General features: G+C 34.0%; 1 protein-coding gene across 7 annotated transcripts in view; it reads right to left on the bottom strand.

The window, feature by feature from the left end:
- trpc7b (transient receptor potential cation channel, subfamily C, member 7b) overlaps window positions 1-17,500 on the bottom strand; it is a 112,375-nt gene that overhangs the window by 10,576 nt on the left and 84,299 nt on the right.

Genomic DNA, 17,500 nt, shown 5'->3' with positions numbered 1-17,500 from the left:
ATATATATAAATCTGCTTTTATTCCAGCTGCACTTTTTCCAGAAGAAAAAATATTATCAGACATACTGTGAAAATTTCCTTGCTCTGTTAAACATCATTTGGGAAATATTTTAAAAATATTTTAAAAAATAATTAAATTAATAATTTTGACTTCAATTGTTTGTTGGAATAGTTGGCAGTTCATTACGCTGTGGCAACCCCTGATACATATAGGTCTAAACCGAAGTATAATACTGCACCTTAAGTAACATATTTCAGATTTGCCAAAAAGTAAACAGCGCCCTCTAGTGGATGTGTCAATTGAAACATGCAACAACACATATCTGAAGCAACGTACTCTATGTTTCGCAAAAACGTAGACTGTGGCATTTATTCCCAATGGGCCTGGCCTAAATAAATCAGTCCAACAGATGAGGTCAAATAACCATTAATACAAATATATGCTTACAGGAGACAGTGAAGGTGACAAGGTAGGCGGTGGCAGTGGATGCCATTCTAGCTGCTGCGTAAAACATATGCTGGATAAGCTGGCGGTTCATTCTGCTGTGGTGACCCCTGATGAATAAAGGTACTAAGCCCAAAAGACAATGAATGAATGAATATGTTTGGACTGTGGACCAAACCCACACCAACACAAGGAGAACATGCAAACTCCACACGGAAATGCCAACTGAACCCCGGGACTCCTACCAGCGACCTTCTTGCTGTGATGGCACAGTGCTAACCACTGAGCCACCGTGACGCCCTTTTGTGAAATGTTGACAGCATTATAAATTCCCTAAGAGTGTTCCCAAATTGTGTGTTATTGAGTAACACTCCAAATCTGCCACTCACGAGGCTCAATCTCAGTCAAGATGTCATCTTAGAAGACAGCTGACTATGTAGGAGGCGGATGGCAAAGCGCGCTCGCTGGGTTTTGGAACGGAGCGATCATAATGAACTTTAGGAAAACCTACGGAAGAGCTGCTCTAGAAGACGCTGTCGAAAACTGCATATCTGCAGGTAAACACACACACACACACACACACACACACACACACACACACACACACACACACACACACATGCAGAGTTTTATGTTCATTTCTCTTGTGTTGCTTTGCGCCCACAGACTGGGCAAGGAAATCATCTCCCTTTTTCGTCTTCAGTGTTTCTCTCTTGTTCCTAAAATACCAGCCATATATTATCCAGCCCTCGTCTGACTTATACTCCCCTGTGTTTACCGGAATAGCTCTTCATTGGGTCTTTAACAGTTTTATTTCATTCATTCAGCAGATGCTTTTACGCAGATCAGTGAGGTCTGGTGAAGCGCTTTATCTGAACCAAACGACCAGCGGTTTTTATAGTGCATAATGCAAATGAGGGTGGGCGGAGTCTTATAAATGACCTATAACAAACCATTTAAAAAAATCTCTCATGCATTATTCATACACTGCAATAATCCACTACTACACTCGATTATTCCACACTCGCCGACCACTTTATTAAGTCCACCTGCTGGGTTAGAACTGCTTTATTTTTCTCTGCAGTGACTCAAAACAAAAAGCACATCTGTGCACAAACAAATCTCCAACCTGAAGTTGCTTTATACCAGAGTTTAGAGTAATAATTTAACTGTTTAATTGTTAAATGAACATTTAATTTGATTAATTATATTTATTAGTTTACATTTTTTGACTTGGGTGGCACCATGGCTCAGTGCTTAGGACTGTTGCCTTACAGCAAGAACGTCACTGGTTCGAGTCCCGACAGGGTTAGGAGTGTTTCTGGGTGGAGTTTGCATGTTCTCCCCGTGTTGGTGTGGGTTTCCCCCACAGTCCAAACACATGTGCTGTAGGGGAATTAATGAACTAAAATGGCTGTGGTGTATGAGTGTGTGTGTGTGTGTGTGTGTGAATGAGAGTGAATGGGTTGCGGCAGGAAGTAAAACATATGCTGGATAAGTTGGCAGTTCATTCCGCTGTGGCGACTCCGGATTAATAAAGGGACTAAGTCAAAAAGAAAATGAATGAATGAACTTCTTGAAACAATAAATAAAAATATTAAAAAATATTAAAAATTCATATTTTAATAACAATCAATAAAATAATGTTGACCTTAAAATGTAATATTTTTATAATAAGTATTATTATTAATTATAAATAATAATTATAATTATTATTTTTTATATAATTAATAAAAATATATATTTTTAACAATAAAAATTATATAAAAACCTTTAAAATTATATGTTATTACTAAATATTAATATTAAAAATAATATTGACATTGGAAGTTATATAATATGTTTAAGGAAAGTATGGAAGAACTCACTTAATTTTCATGTATTACTTCTTAAAACACCCAGAGATGGGTTGCAGCTGGAAGGGCATCCACTGCGTAAAAGATATGCTGGATAAGTTGGTGGTTCATTCCGCTGTGGCAACTCCGGATAAATAAAGGGACTAAGCCAAAAAGAAAATGACTGAACTTCTTAAAACAATTTTTAAAATAATAAAAGTGATTAAACAATTATATTTTAATAACAATTAATAAGAACAATGTTGACCTTAAAATTATATATTTTTATTATAACAATAATTAACAATAATAATATTTATAATAATTTTTTTACAATAAATATTATTTATAATAAACAACTTTAAAAGGAGATATTATTAATAAATATTAATATTAAAAGTAATATTGACCTTGGAAGTTATATAATACGTTTAAGGAAAGTGAGAAAAAAACTCACCTAATTTTGACGTGTTACTTCTTAAAACAAGACAATACGCTTTGCTTGTCTAGAAATGCTTCTTGATTTAAGAGTTCTGGACTAGATAAAGGGCAAAAAAAGGCAAGAAGAGCAGATTTTTGCAGTGAAATCACAGTATACTTTCTCCTTTTTAGACCATTCTCAGTAAACATTCTCTGAAAGTAGATCCACAGTTCCTGAAATACTCCAACAAACATGCCACTTAAATCCCCTTTCCACCTCATTCTGATGCTCGGTCTGGACTTCAGCAGATCTTCTTGATCAGGTCTACCAGTTCAGATGCATTCAGTTGCTTTCCTTGGACATTCAGGCCTTAACATGTGCTTGAACAGGTCATAAAGTGGCCGGTGAGTGTATTCATACACAGCCGAGTGTGTTTGTGTCTGCGTTTATGCATCTCCGAGAAATCCCCGAGTGACAGTCAACCCCAGGGGTGACATTTCTCAAGAGTTCCTTAAACGTTTTTATATGTGAAAACCGACACACACACACACGCGCGCACACACACACACACACACACACACACACACACACACACACACACACACACACACACACACACACACACACACACACACACACACACACACACACACACACACACACACACACACACACACACACACACACACACACACACACACACACACACACACACACACACACACACACACACACACACACTCTCTCACGCAGGCTTTAAAAGAAGACTCCTGTGCCCAGATTAACCTCTCTCTCACACACCGCGAGCGTGTTTTTCTGATCGATGTGTGCTTCAGCTTCTGCCAGCGGGAGAGTTTTGCCTTTTCTCTCCCGGTTGGAGGACATTTTCACTCATTCTGTCCATTCCTGTCTGCTGTTTGCTCTCGTTTTTTATCTCTGGAGTGTAAAGAAGAGCGTAAACCCTGCAGTGGTGCTTCATAGAAATGCTCCAGCATCATCATCTCTGTATTAAAATAATTCCTTCCGCTTAGTCTCTTTATTTATCAAGAGTCGCCACAGCAGAATGAACCGCCAACTAATCCAGCATATGTTTTACACAGCAGATGCTCTTTTAACTGTAACCCAGTACTGGGAAACATCCATACACACTCATTCTCACACACACACACACACACACTCATTCACTATGGCCAATTTAGTTCATCTGACATTTAATAGTTTGACTGACCCAGCCGGGACTCGAACCAGTGACCTTTTTGCTGTGGGGCCACAGGGCTAACCATTTCACCCACAGTCCAAACACATGCACTTGATGAACCAAATTGGCCATAGCGTATGAGAGTGTGCGTAAATGAGTGTGTATGGGTGTTTCCCATAACTAGCTTGCAGCTGGAAGGGCATCCGCTGTGTCAAACATATGCTGGAATAGTTGGTGGTTCATTCCGCTGTGGCGACCCCTGATTAATAAAGGGACTAAGCTGAAGGAAAATGAATGAATGAACGTGTGTGGTTGTGTGTGTGTGTGTGTGTGTGTGTGTCTGTGTATAGAAGAATTGCTGGCGAAAGCTGATACTTGAAAGACAGCAACACACACACACACACACACACACACACACACACACACACCCCAAGAGAGATCATTATCACATCCACCTGCATCACACACACACACACAAGACACTGAGCCACAGACACACACACACACACACACACACACGCGCGCACGTATCTGCGCTCTAACCTTTAAAGCTTGTTAGCAAACCTGTGAGCGCTTCACATCACTGAACCCTGCGCTCGTCCTGTCTGCTGTTCATTTCCCATGATTCATTGTGCTAAATCCAGAGAAAGTCTGACCTCAGTGAACGACTGTAACGCAAACACATCAGCTAGATAATAACTCACAATAATTCCTGATGTGACGCGAGCTACTTTCTCCACAGAAACTTTCCAAAGAGTCAGCAAAACTCTCAGACTATTACTTTTGCTGCTTGTTCAAACTATTCATTCAACATCCTTCGGCTTAGTGCCTTATTTATCGCCACAGCGGAATGAACTGGCAACTTTTTAAGCATATGGATGAAAGTGAAGAGCAGGGTAATTGGGGGATGTTCTGGTGGAACTCTAATAGTATCTCTGGGGGTCCCAAAACGGCGTGGGCCCTTAAAAACTCCCACCACAGCGACACCCCTGACCTTAGAAACAAATTTTTGAAATAATAATAATACCTATTATTAATAATAATCACATTAAATTTTATATATTATAAATAATTAATATAAAAAAATAATATAGTATTTTAAATAAACAACATTATAATAAACCCCATTTAAATGGTATTATTATCATTCATATTAAAATAATATTGACCTAAGAAATTTGATATTTTTAATAACAAGTAATGATGATAATAATAATAATAATAATAATAATAATAATAATAATAATATAGATTTTAAAATTATATAAACATTAATAATAAATAATGATAATAATAATAACCTCAACATTATTTTTTTAAATATCATAATTAATATTTAAAATAACATTGACCTTAAAAATTAAATTTTGTTATATTATGCTTTAGTAAAAAAAAAAATAATAATAATAATAAAAAATAATAATATTAATAATAATAATAATAATATTTCCCAGTACTGGGTTGGCGCTGGAAGGGCATCCACTGTGTAGTAAAAGATATCCTGAATAAGTTTACAGTTCATTTCACTGTAGTGACCCCTTATGAATAAAGCCAAAAGAAAATGAATAAATGAATAATAATAATAATAATAATAATAATAATAATAATAATAAATAATAATAATAATAATGACTTTAACAATAATATAATACTTTAAAACATTAATAATAATAATATTGATTTTGAAATTTATATATTTTAATAACAATAAATAGGAATAATGTTGACCTTAAAAATTATATAATTTTTTATAAAAATAAATATAACTATTAGGAACTAAAATCACCCTAAAATGTATATATCAGTATTATTAATTTATTTAAAATAATATAATATTTTAATAATAATATTTTAATAGAATATTTTAAATAAATAATATTAATAACAAAAACCTTTAAAATATGTTATTAAAATAATTATTTTAAAAATAATATTAACAATAGAAATTATATAATATTTCAATAATTAATGATGATAATAATAATAATATTGACTTTAAAAACGGTGATTTTTTATAAATAATAATCATCATCATCATCATCATCATCACCTCACCAATTACATATTAATAATCATAATTAATATTAAAAATAATCTTGACTTCAAAAATTGTGTCATATTTTATAACAACTAACAATAATAATCATGATAAAAGAGACTTATATAAAAATATAGAATGTTTTTATAATAATTAATAATAAGAATAATACCAATTATAATAATGTTATATAACCTCAATAATAATTAAGGTTAATAATAGTTAATAATAATAATAATAATAATAATAATAATAATAATAATAATAATAATATTGACCTTAAGAATCATATTAACATTTATTAAAACTACTTTTATTCTAGCCAACAAAAAAAGTAAGAAAAATAAGAAAAAAGAAAAAACATTTTAAAATAGTGTAAAATAATAAAAAAGAAAATACTGTGCGCCGTTAAACATCACTAGGGAAATATTTGATATAGATTATTTCAATATACAGTAAACGCATCAGCTTCGTCAACAGGAAAGCTGCCTTACGGATGCACTTTATATATTAGCAGATATTTTAGAGATTTCTTCTTTTCCAGAACATGCGCAGATCAAGCATGATTAATCAATACTGTACATTCACGAATAAGCAAGAATTATTTGATCTAACGCTGCAGTCACAGTGGTCGTATGAATGAACATGACTCACGTTGCACTTAAGCACTTAATAATACTCTGCCCACTAATAAAATAGTGAAGGAAAAAGCATGAATTGATCAAATGTACAGTCTTAATGCACCGCACGTCTGGATAAAAGCGTCTGCCAAATGCATGAATGTAAATGAATTGGTCAGCGGAAGATAACAAACGCCTTCTGCATTTCCCACATGCTCTTATCCACAGTGACTTATACTGCATTTAAGATGTACAGCTTAAGTCTGAATTATTAGCCCGCTGTATATATAAGGCATGTATATATATTGGACTCGATACTCTTTAAGACACTAGTATTCAGCCTAAAGTGACATTTAAAGGCTTCACTAGTGTAATTAGGGTAAAGTTATTGTAATTAGGCAAGTCATTGTATAACAGTGGTTTGTTCTGGAGACAATCCAAAACTAATATTGCTGAAGGGGGCTAATAATATTGAGCTTAAAATGGGTTTAAAAAAAATAAGAACTGCTTTTATTCTAGCCCAAATAAATTATATAAGACTTTCTCCGGAAGATTAAACCTTATAGGAAATATTGTGAGAAATCACAATTTGGGAAATACTGGAAAAAGAAAATTCAGAGGAAATTTTGAATAATTTTGTCTTGTTTCTAGTCCAAATATCAAATAAATCGTATTTGCTAAATCTTATACAGCATTTTCTGAACATGTAATGATATTGTTTTGCTTTCAGAAATAATGAGTCAAAATGAAGTGAGATTTTTCTGAAAAGACGGTAAATCTGCCGATGAAGTGAGCAAAACAAACTTTTTTCCAACCAAAAACAAGATTATTTTATTGGCAGATTATGTCGCTTGTTTTAAGAAAAAACTCAGTTAGTTTTGACTTATTATTTATAAAAACAAGACAATATTTAATTTACGTTTACTTTATTTTAGTGCCGTCAAATGATTAATGGCATATAAAATAAAAGTTTGTATTTACATATTATATTTACAAACATTGAGTATATATAAATAAAACATATAAAATATTAAAAAAATACAAAACTAAAATATTTACATACAGTTGAAGTCAGAATTATTAACCGTCCTATATTTTACCCCCAATTTCTGTTTAACGTGAAGATTTCTTCAACACATTTCTAATCATAATAGATTTAATAACTCATCTCTAATAACTGATTTATTTTCTTTTTTTAGACTAGATACTCTTTAAGACACTAGTATTCAGCTTAAAGTGACATTTAAAGGCTTAACTAGGGTAATTAGGGTAAAGTTAGGGTAATTAGGCAAGTCATTGTATAACAGTGGTTTGTTCTGGAGACAATCCAAAACTAATATTGCTTAAGGGGGCTAATAATACTGACCTAAAAATGGCTTTAAAACATTAAAAACTGCTTTTATTCTAGCTGAAATAAAACAAATAAGACTTTCTCCAGAAGAAAAAACATTATAGGAAATACTGTGAAAATTTCCTGAATCTGTTCGACATCATGTGGGAAATGTCTGTGCATACCACATACTCTTGAAGCTTGCATTTTAAGCATGGACTACTGTGAGAAGGCCTGGTTCTGATCTTCTCTGCCTGCTGCTGTATTTTATTAAGTGTTGTATTAGTATTTTAGCTGTGGTCTTGCAGATGTGAGGTTTGTGGAGTGTGTTGGAGGCTCGGAGGTGTTTGAATGTCTTGCGAGATTCGCATTCTCCATCTGATCTTTATTAAAGCTCGCTGGGTGAAGATGCGGAGACAGTGTGGCTCTATGAGAAGACCAGAGGAAAGCAGATATACACTGCCCTCTACTGACACCAGCAACTCACACACATGCGCACACACACACACTAAAAACATGTTTTGAACATGAGACATAGACTGAAATTCAGTAAAACTGACCTTTGACCTGAGAGTTAATATATTTACAAAACAAAGAAAGAAAGAAATAAAAAAAATAAATTAATTAATAAATAATAATTATAATAAATTAAATGAATTAAAACAGCATACATTTAAACAGATAAATTATAAAAAAGAAGAATAAATAAATAAATGAATTAATTAAATTAAATTATGTAACAATAGACCACAAAATAAGTCATAAATGTGAATTTTTGGAAATTGAGATTTGTGCATTATCTAAACTGTGAATAAATGAATTAAACAAACAAACAAACAAACCAACCAATAAATAAATAAATAAATAAATAAATAAATAAAGTAAAATAAAATAAAATAAAATAAAATAAAATAAAATAATAAAATAAAAAATAATAAAAAATAATAATAATAATAATAAATAAATAAATAAATAAATAAATAAATAAACAAAATAAAATAAAATAAAATAAAATAAAATAAAATAAAATAAAATAAAATAAAACAATGCAACCCTGAGACACAAAACCAGCCAGACGTGTATCTATGTATTATCGGAACTGTGACTAAACAAATAAATAAATGAGTTATGAAATAAATAAGTGAACAAAATGAAATAAAGTGACCCTGGACCACAAAAACAGTCATAAATGTTACGCTTTGGAAATTAAGATTTATGCATAATAAACAAATAAATACATAAACAAATGGTGTGACACTAAACCACAAAGCCAACCGCCCAATATCAATTTGTGGAAATTGGGATGTATGCATCACCTGAACTGTAACTAAATAAAAATAAATTAAAAAATACATACATAAATAAAAGTAAAATAAACATAAATAAATAAATAAAATTAAACAAATACGATTAAATTAAATTAATCACACAAATGTGACCCATGGACCACAAAACAGTCATAATTGTAAATGTTTTGGCAAAAGAGCTTTTTGCATTACCTAAACTGTGACTTAAAAATAAACAAATAAATAAATGAATAAATAAATAAATAAATAAATAAATAAATAAATAAATAAATAAATAAATAAATAAATAAATAAATAAATAAATAAATAAATAAATATTGCGACACTTGAAAAAAAGATTAAAGTCATGTGTAAATTTTGGAATTAGAGATTTAATCATTATCTAAACCGTGAACAAATCAACTTTTGCTTAATTTATACTTTGTTAAAACAGAACAATACTTAGCTAACACAACTTCGAGACAAGCTGAGACAAAATCTGGAATCTGGAGACACAAAAAGTTCAAATTACTGAAAAAGAAAACCCCACATGTTTTTATGTTTTGTTTTGTTTTTCTTGTTGAACTTCTTAGCCATGCACATTACTCATCAAAAATTGTGTTTTGGTGTATTTATGGTAGTACATTTACTAAATTAGTACAAATATCTCTATTTACTTAATATTCTAATGACTTTGCGCATAAAAGAAAAGATTGACAGATATAATCTACATATATTTGGCCATTGCAAAAAAAATACACACATGCAACTTGAGATGAACTTAGGGTTTGTGCATCAGGGTGTCATATGCTGACATGTAAAATGCACAATATTCATTAAAGCAGAAAGTACACACTCTCTTTGTAGCCGTTTATGCAGTTAGAATGACTATAAATCCAGTATATGTGGGCTGAGATGCTCTTGTTTTAGTTTTGTTTGCAATTTATATTGTGTGATTAGTTCAGAATGATCAAATGAGCAGGCATGCTGATTTTCTCTAACAACAGCTTGAATGCAAATTAAATCCACTTTATCTTCACACCACTGAGACCGTATTGTTTCTGCAAATTCACGGGTCCTTTTTGAAGAAAGTAATTATATTATGATTACATGATAATTATAATTATGATTATAATAACACAATGCTGTATGTTTATCACACACAAGCACGCACACACACACACACACACACGCACACACACACACACACACACGATGGTTTCATCAGGAAAAAAATCTGGAAAAAAATATATAGCTTAAAGGGGCTAACAATATTGTTAAAAAATTATGATTAATGTTATAATGTAAAAAATTAATGTTTAAAAAATGTAAAACTGCCTTTATTCTAGCCGAAATAAAACAAATAAAACTTTTTACAGAGGAAAAAATATTATCAGACATACTGTGAAAATTTCCTTGCTCTGTTCAACATGATCTGGGAAATATTTAAAAAGGAAAAAATATTCAAAGGGGGCGAATAATTCTGACTTCAACAGTGCAATGACTTGCCTAATTACCCTCACCTGCCTAGTTAACATAATTAACCTAAAGTCTTTAAATGTCACTTTAAGCTGTATAGAAGTGTCTTGAAGAATATCTAGTGTATTTACTATCATCATGGCAAAGAAAAAATAAATCAGTTATTAGAGATGAGTTATTAAAACTATTATGATTAGAAATGTGTTAAATGAAATCTGCTCTCCATTAAACAGAAATTTCGGAAAAAAATAAACAGAAGGGCTAATAATTCAGGGAGGTTCATAATTCTGACTTCAACTGTACAGTTGTTTACAGACAGGCACAATAGCCTAGTGGTTAGAGCACTCACATATAGTAGCACGTCAGGGCGTCCCGAGTTCGAATCCCGGCTCGGGGACATTTCCCTACCCTACCCCCCCTTCTCTCTCTCTCCAGCTTTGCTTCCTGTCTCAATACCGTCCTACCTGATAAAGGCAAAAAGGCCAAAAATAAATCATGTAAAAAAAAAACCTTAGAAAAAAAAAATTGTGAGAATTGTCAGCCTGACAAATTTTAATTGGACGAACATTTGTTAGTCTTATACCTTACAATGTAGATGTATAAATAATAATTAATAAATATATTTAAAATTGGAGAAAATGTTTACATTTTGCATTGTTGGACTGCTTCTGAAACATTTGATGGAGCTAAATTAAAATATATTAAAATATATTTTAATATATAAAATCAAAATGCAGTTTAATAATTTTTTTTTTTTTTGCAAAAATGAAGGACAAAATATGTTAAAATGAAAAAGGTCATAGTCAGATACAAATAAAATAAACAAGATTAAGTAAGTATATTTAGCAAATGTTGTTTGACCCGCGCGTGTGTTGCTTTCGTCCCTGCTGACTTTGGCAAAATTAACAATGTGCACCTTTTATTTAAAGTGCAGGTATTGGAGTTCTTCTGCATTGATACAAAACAACAGCTGATTTTGACAGACCACTCGTGACTTAGTAACCACAGCGAAAATATACACTGTATTTCTGCAAAAAACATTCTTTTAAAATTAGGTTTTTATTACAAATGTTACTTTAGTCCCCGCTATCCCCTACTTAAGCAGTACATCAACAAAGTAGATATATGCTGTGATAATTTACCAACTAAAGCTTTAAAAATTAAAACATACAGCGGGGGAAATAAGTATTGAACATATGATATTAATTTACAATGACGAAAGGCTGAAGATTGCTACTGAGAGAAATTTCAGCTGCTGTCTGGTCTTTTCATGTCTTTCTACACCTTCCTTTCTTCATGTGTTCAATACTTCTTCCTTGCGTCATTTCAATTTATTACACATAACTTTGCTTGTAAACTAATTAGTTTTAAATATTGATTTCTTTGGTTGTTACCAACATCCGATGAAGAACAGAAGACAACAGCAGCACAAATGTGTTCTGAGAATAATGGTGACGTGTTCAATACTTATTTCCCCCGCTGTATGTTGTTTTCCTCTTGACTGTACTGAAGTGCATTCTGTTCTTACTGTCCTGTCTCCATCTCTGCGGGAGGATGTGATGTACAGTCAATGATTAAAATAGTGACGTCGTCACTCTGACAGGCTGAGAAACGTCAATGGGACGCCCTCGCTCCTGCGTTCTCCATTAGAGGATCTAGAGGACTGAAATCATAGGCCGTTACGAGCCGCTGCATCTCTCCAATCAGCATGCTAATTTCCCTCCTACGGTGACATAAAACTACCGTCGCTGCAGACACACGCACACATACAGTCAAAGCCAATGCATTACTAGCCGACATCACTGAGATCTGCTTATTTGCCAAGATAATAATCAGTGTCTGTGATGCATTTCCATTATAATTTAGCATTTGGTGTTGATTTTTACAAGGTGGTAAATTAAATTGCTTTATCTAATCATATTTTTCTCTTATTGTAGTGAAATGCATTTTTCAAAATCCAATATATGGAGGAGGAAATAACTCTGCGAGAGTTTATGTTATATAAGCAAATGTGGCATGAGGAAGCGTGCTGTTTTCATGATTATCGGCAGCTTCATTGATCAGTGTAGAAAATCAATACTAAAAGAAATTACCAGATAGAATTTTAAACAATCTGTATTAATAAATGAGCCATTCATAAAGGCAACCCCTGTGTATGAATATGTCAATACTAATTTATATGGTATATAGTAGGAAAAACAATATATGGGTTAAGTACAGTAGTGTGCTATATATATATATATATATATATATATATATATATATATATATATATATATATATATATATATATATATATATATATATATATATATATATATATTATAGGTGGGCATAGATACATTTTTTAATCTACATTAATTTCACTGTAATCTTGAAATTAATCTAGATTAAAATGGCTCATTTGAACTCTGCCGAAGGCATTCAGAATATGTGTGCTACCCAAATAGTAAGTCTTTGAGAGCGGGTTTCTCAAGCCAGGTGGCGCATTAGACCAGGGGCCCATCTCCTGTTTCCAAATGCATCACGAACTGCTTAAGAAACTGTTCGACTCTGATAATTGGTGATGACAATAAATGATGTTCAATAAGATGGACTTGTGTTTACTCACTGTTTATTCAGTTAAACATGAATGTTGAACTGTAGGCCTACATAAGCTCCAAACAGCCATTTTTAATGACCTTCATCTGACTAAAGTCATAACTGAACTAAACAGAAATGGAATTAAGACATGTGGAGTATTCTGATATTAGTGGCATTATTGAAGTAAACACCGCAATCAAACTATTACCGTCATGGAGGACTTTTCGCCATATTTTCCGACAAGATGGTCTGAGTATTTCAGAAACTGCTGATCTACTGGGATTTTCATGCACAACCATCTCTAATGTTTACAGAGAATGATCTGTAAATTTACTTTGACTTGTATTTGTGTATTTAATGTATGTCTACTTGTATTTATTTTTACCTTTTTCCCCTATATTCATTCTTCCATGGCGGGGCGCCATACCAAAATTCATCCCGCCATGGCAACATTACAACTTCTCATTCAAAGCATTCAGTTCTTTATTTTAATAGCGGGTTATAATCGCAACAAAACGTATTAAAAAATAAGTGAATTATAACAGCGCAAACTTTTGTGTAACTGCTGTAGTGCTGTGACATGCTGACTGTCTGACTGACAGGTGCGTGAGGCCAGCAAACGCGACAAAGCTTTTAGTTAAGATGAACATGGTTTCCATAATTATACTTTATCGATAAAGGTTTAGGGCTCTGCATACGATCACTTTATCTCGCTGGAGTTTATAGCCGTTTTACTTTAATTCAGGATGCATTAATGCCACTCTGTAAGTCTATAGGAGACATTCATAAATATTCCTAGCATATTTATGCACCAAATGCAGAAATCGTGCTTCAGCAATGTTTATTTGAGAGCGCACAAGAAAATCTGCACTTGAGCAGAGTATATTTGAGGGCGTGCAAGAAGTTTTGTGCACAAACAGAGGAAATCGGCGGGCAAGCAAAGAGATTAGCATGCTTGTATCACATAAACGCGATCTCGACTTGTAATATTGGGCTGAAGACATTTGTCATTGAAATAACGCCACAGGTTGTCAGTAGATGTCTGTTAAAGGCCCAACAGAGTCTGCCGCCTCAGCTGGAAATAAATCCTAAACACTGCATGGCATTCATTCATCCCAAAAAATACCTGAAATACTGACTTATCAGACCACAGTACATGTTTCCACTGTGTGATGGTCCATCTCTGATGCCCAGAATAGTCGACGGCGCTTCTGGACACTGTTAACATAGGGCTTCCTTTTGGCACAGTACAGTTTTAGCTGGCATTCATGGATGTAACTATATATTGTGGTACTGACAAAGGTTTGCCGCAGTATTCCTGGGCTCATGTGCTGATCTGGCTCATAGATGAGTGAGGATTTTTGATGCAGCGCCCCCTGAGGGACCGGAGATCACGGTTGTTCAGCTTAGGTTTGCACTCTTGTCCTTTACACACTGAAATTCCTCCAGATTCCTTGAATCTTTTAATGCTGTCCTGCACTGTTGAAGGTGAAATATCCAAATGTCTTCCTCTCTTTCTTTGAGGAACATTGTTTTTAAACATTTCACATGTATTTGTTGGTGATCCTCGGCCCGTCTTTGCTCCTAAAGGACCTTTCTTGGATGCTGCTTTTGTAGCAAATCATGATTACAATCACCTGTTGACATCACCTGTTTCACATCACATCATTATTTAACCAGTTTACCTGCTGACCAGCCCTAAACTGCTCCTGTCACAACTTGTTTTGGGATGTGTTGCAGGTCTAAATGACAGGAAAGGATGTATATTTACAAATGAAATGAAGTCGGCCAGGAAAAAACGTGAAATATGTTGTGTTCATATTGTCTGCAATGAAAAACAAGTCAAAGTAAATATTAAAAAATCATTACTGTCTTTTTTTTATTTGCATTTTCCATACTGTCTCAACATCGTTTGATTTAGGTTTGTAAAAATGCAGTTTGTTCTTACAGCATGACAAAAGCTGACCTGCTGATTTCTCCAGACGAATTTTAGGAGAATCACATGAAGCAGGTTCTCCAGCTGAGGTGTAGGATCTGCGGTCCATAATGAGCAGCCGATTCGAACGCTTTATGGACCTTTTAAATGAAAGACAATCCATCGAACGGCCCCCGTGAGGACGGACACGCGGCTCATTCTGTGCACTTTTAAATGAAGCCCGACCGCAGGGGATCCACTTCAAAAACCAGCTGACCAAATCTGAGAGAGACATTTTTGCAGAGCGATTTGGAAAAGATTAGAGCCGAGCCGTTCTCTCATAAGCCTGACACGTCTGTCTGTGCGCGGAATAGCAATCAGAGCGCACCGCTGGAAAACAGCGCTGACGCTAATGCAAGACGACAGAGAGAGAGCAGGAGTATCAAACACGCGAGGTGGAGGCGTTTCAGCTCGAATTATGACAGTTCACATCCAACGCTGTGTCTTTACACATCAGAAATGTAAATAAATGCTGTAAAACTTCAGTGCTTGATTGGAACTTATTCATTTAAGCCCCATTCACACGGGGCTTCAGCGTCAGCGGTTGATTGAAGGCGTGTGTGAAGTTGGGGCTGATGCGATCGTCATAGCAGCGTCAGCCAATGAAATTCAGTCAGCAATAGGCCACTGTCTAGCTGGTGTATTTGCATACAGCGATCTAATTGGCTGACGCCTCCATCGGTGCTTGAAAAGTTGAGCTAGTCCCAACTTCTGCAGCAAGCAACACCTCTGAAGAGTCGCCGACGGATCCACAATGCAGTTCCGCAATGCCTAACGTCACCCATTTAAAGTGAATGGGAAGCGTTGATGCTGACGCCCCGTGTGAATAGGGCGTTAGGCTACAGTGGTTGTCCTTTGGGTCAATTTTGACCCACTAGATCTAAGCTGCAGTCACACTGGATTACGCGCTTGCGAAATTCTGTAGTTCAGTACTGTGAAAAGGGGCGGGATTAAACAAGATGATTAGACATTAACAAAATGCGAGCGATTGGTCCATATTTTTAACATTTCTGACCAGGTCAGAGCAGTGGCGCAAAAAGGGGGTATGCAGTATATGCGGCGCATAGGGGCGCCACACATGGGGGGCGCCATTGTGCCAAAACTATTTTTGAAATTATCCATATTAAAAGTTTCAAATAATATATATATATATATATATATATATATATATATATATATATATATATATATATATATATATATATATATATATATTTATATATGTAGTTAAAAAAGTTTATTTAGCATTTTATACGCGCATAATATTGTATTTTATTAAATTAAAAAATCATTCCCCCCCTCCCCCCCCATTTTTCATACCATATACGTATTTTTCTGAATTTATTATGTATCATATTGATTCATCAGGCCTTTTGGTAACTTCTTAGCTCAAAACTATTTTAATTTTAGCTACAAACAAAGTTATAACATTTCAATTAATTATCTTCTTAATATTATTATTTCACACAGTTTGTTTCTGTTTTTTTTACACTAAACATTTGACAGTCTTTTTTATTTCACTTTTAGCAGTTTCAGTCAATTGTTCTTGCAAAGACAGACCTTACACTTCTCACAGTATGCATGTGAGAAGTAATTGCAGTGTTCTTTTGCCCTTTAGGACTCCCATGTCTATCACTTAGTTTTGACAAATGTAGTACAAAGTGTCCAAAAGCAAGGCTAGTCAAGGTGCTATAATCATTTAGTGAGTGAAAAAGATGCATTTCTTTGCAACTTAACATGCTTAATGTAATTATACCTTTTACTACTTCAAAAAAATACAGTTTCGCAGTTCTGAACACAACTGAAATAGTATGAAGCATATTGCTATCTTTATGAAAAATATCTTTAATTTATTGATGGAAATATTTTCCACATTTTATCACTTGCCTGTTTTAAAATATAGTTGGATTGAAGGGGGGCACGCAAAAGTTGAAGCCGCATCAGTAAATGTGCAGTTGCGCCCCTGGGTCAGAGTTCACAGAGCTTGAGCTTTGCGATGCAGCGAGCTGCAAAACTTGTTGCACAAGTTTGTGTTTCCGGTCTGACTTTTATTATTTCATTCATTCATTTTCCTTCATCTAAGTTTCTGATTTATCAAAGTTTGCCACAGCAGAATGAACCGGCAACTATTCCGGCATGTGTTTTACGCAGCGGATATCCTTTCAGCGGCAACCCAGTATAACCATACACACATTCACATACACTACGACCAATTTAGTTGATCAATTCCCCTATAGCGCATGTGTTTGGACTGTAACCGGAGCACCTGGAGGAAACCCACACCAACACG

The sequence above is a fragment of the Danio rerio genome, chromosome 14 (genome assembly GCF_052040795.2).
Source record: "Danio rerio strain M-AB ecotype USA chromosome 14, GRCz13ab, whole genome shotgun sequence".
NCBI classification, from domain to species: Eukaryota; Metazoa; Chordata; class Actinopteri; order Cypriniformes; family Danionidae; genus Danio; species Danio rerio.
Note: the sequence above shows the minus strand (reverse complement) of the source record. Positions and strands in the feature narration are given on the sequence as shown.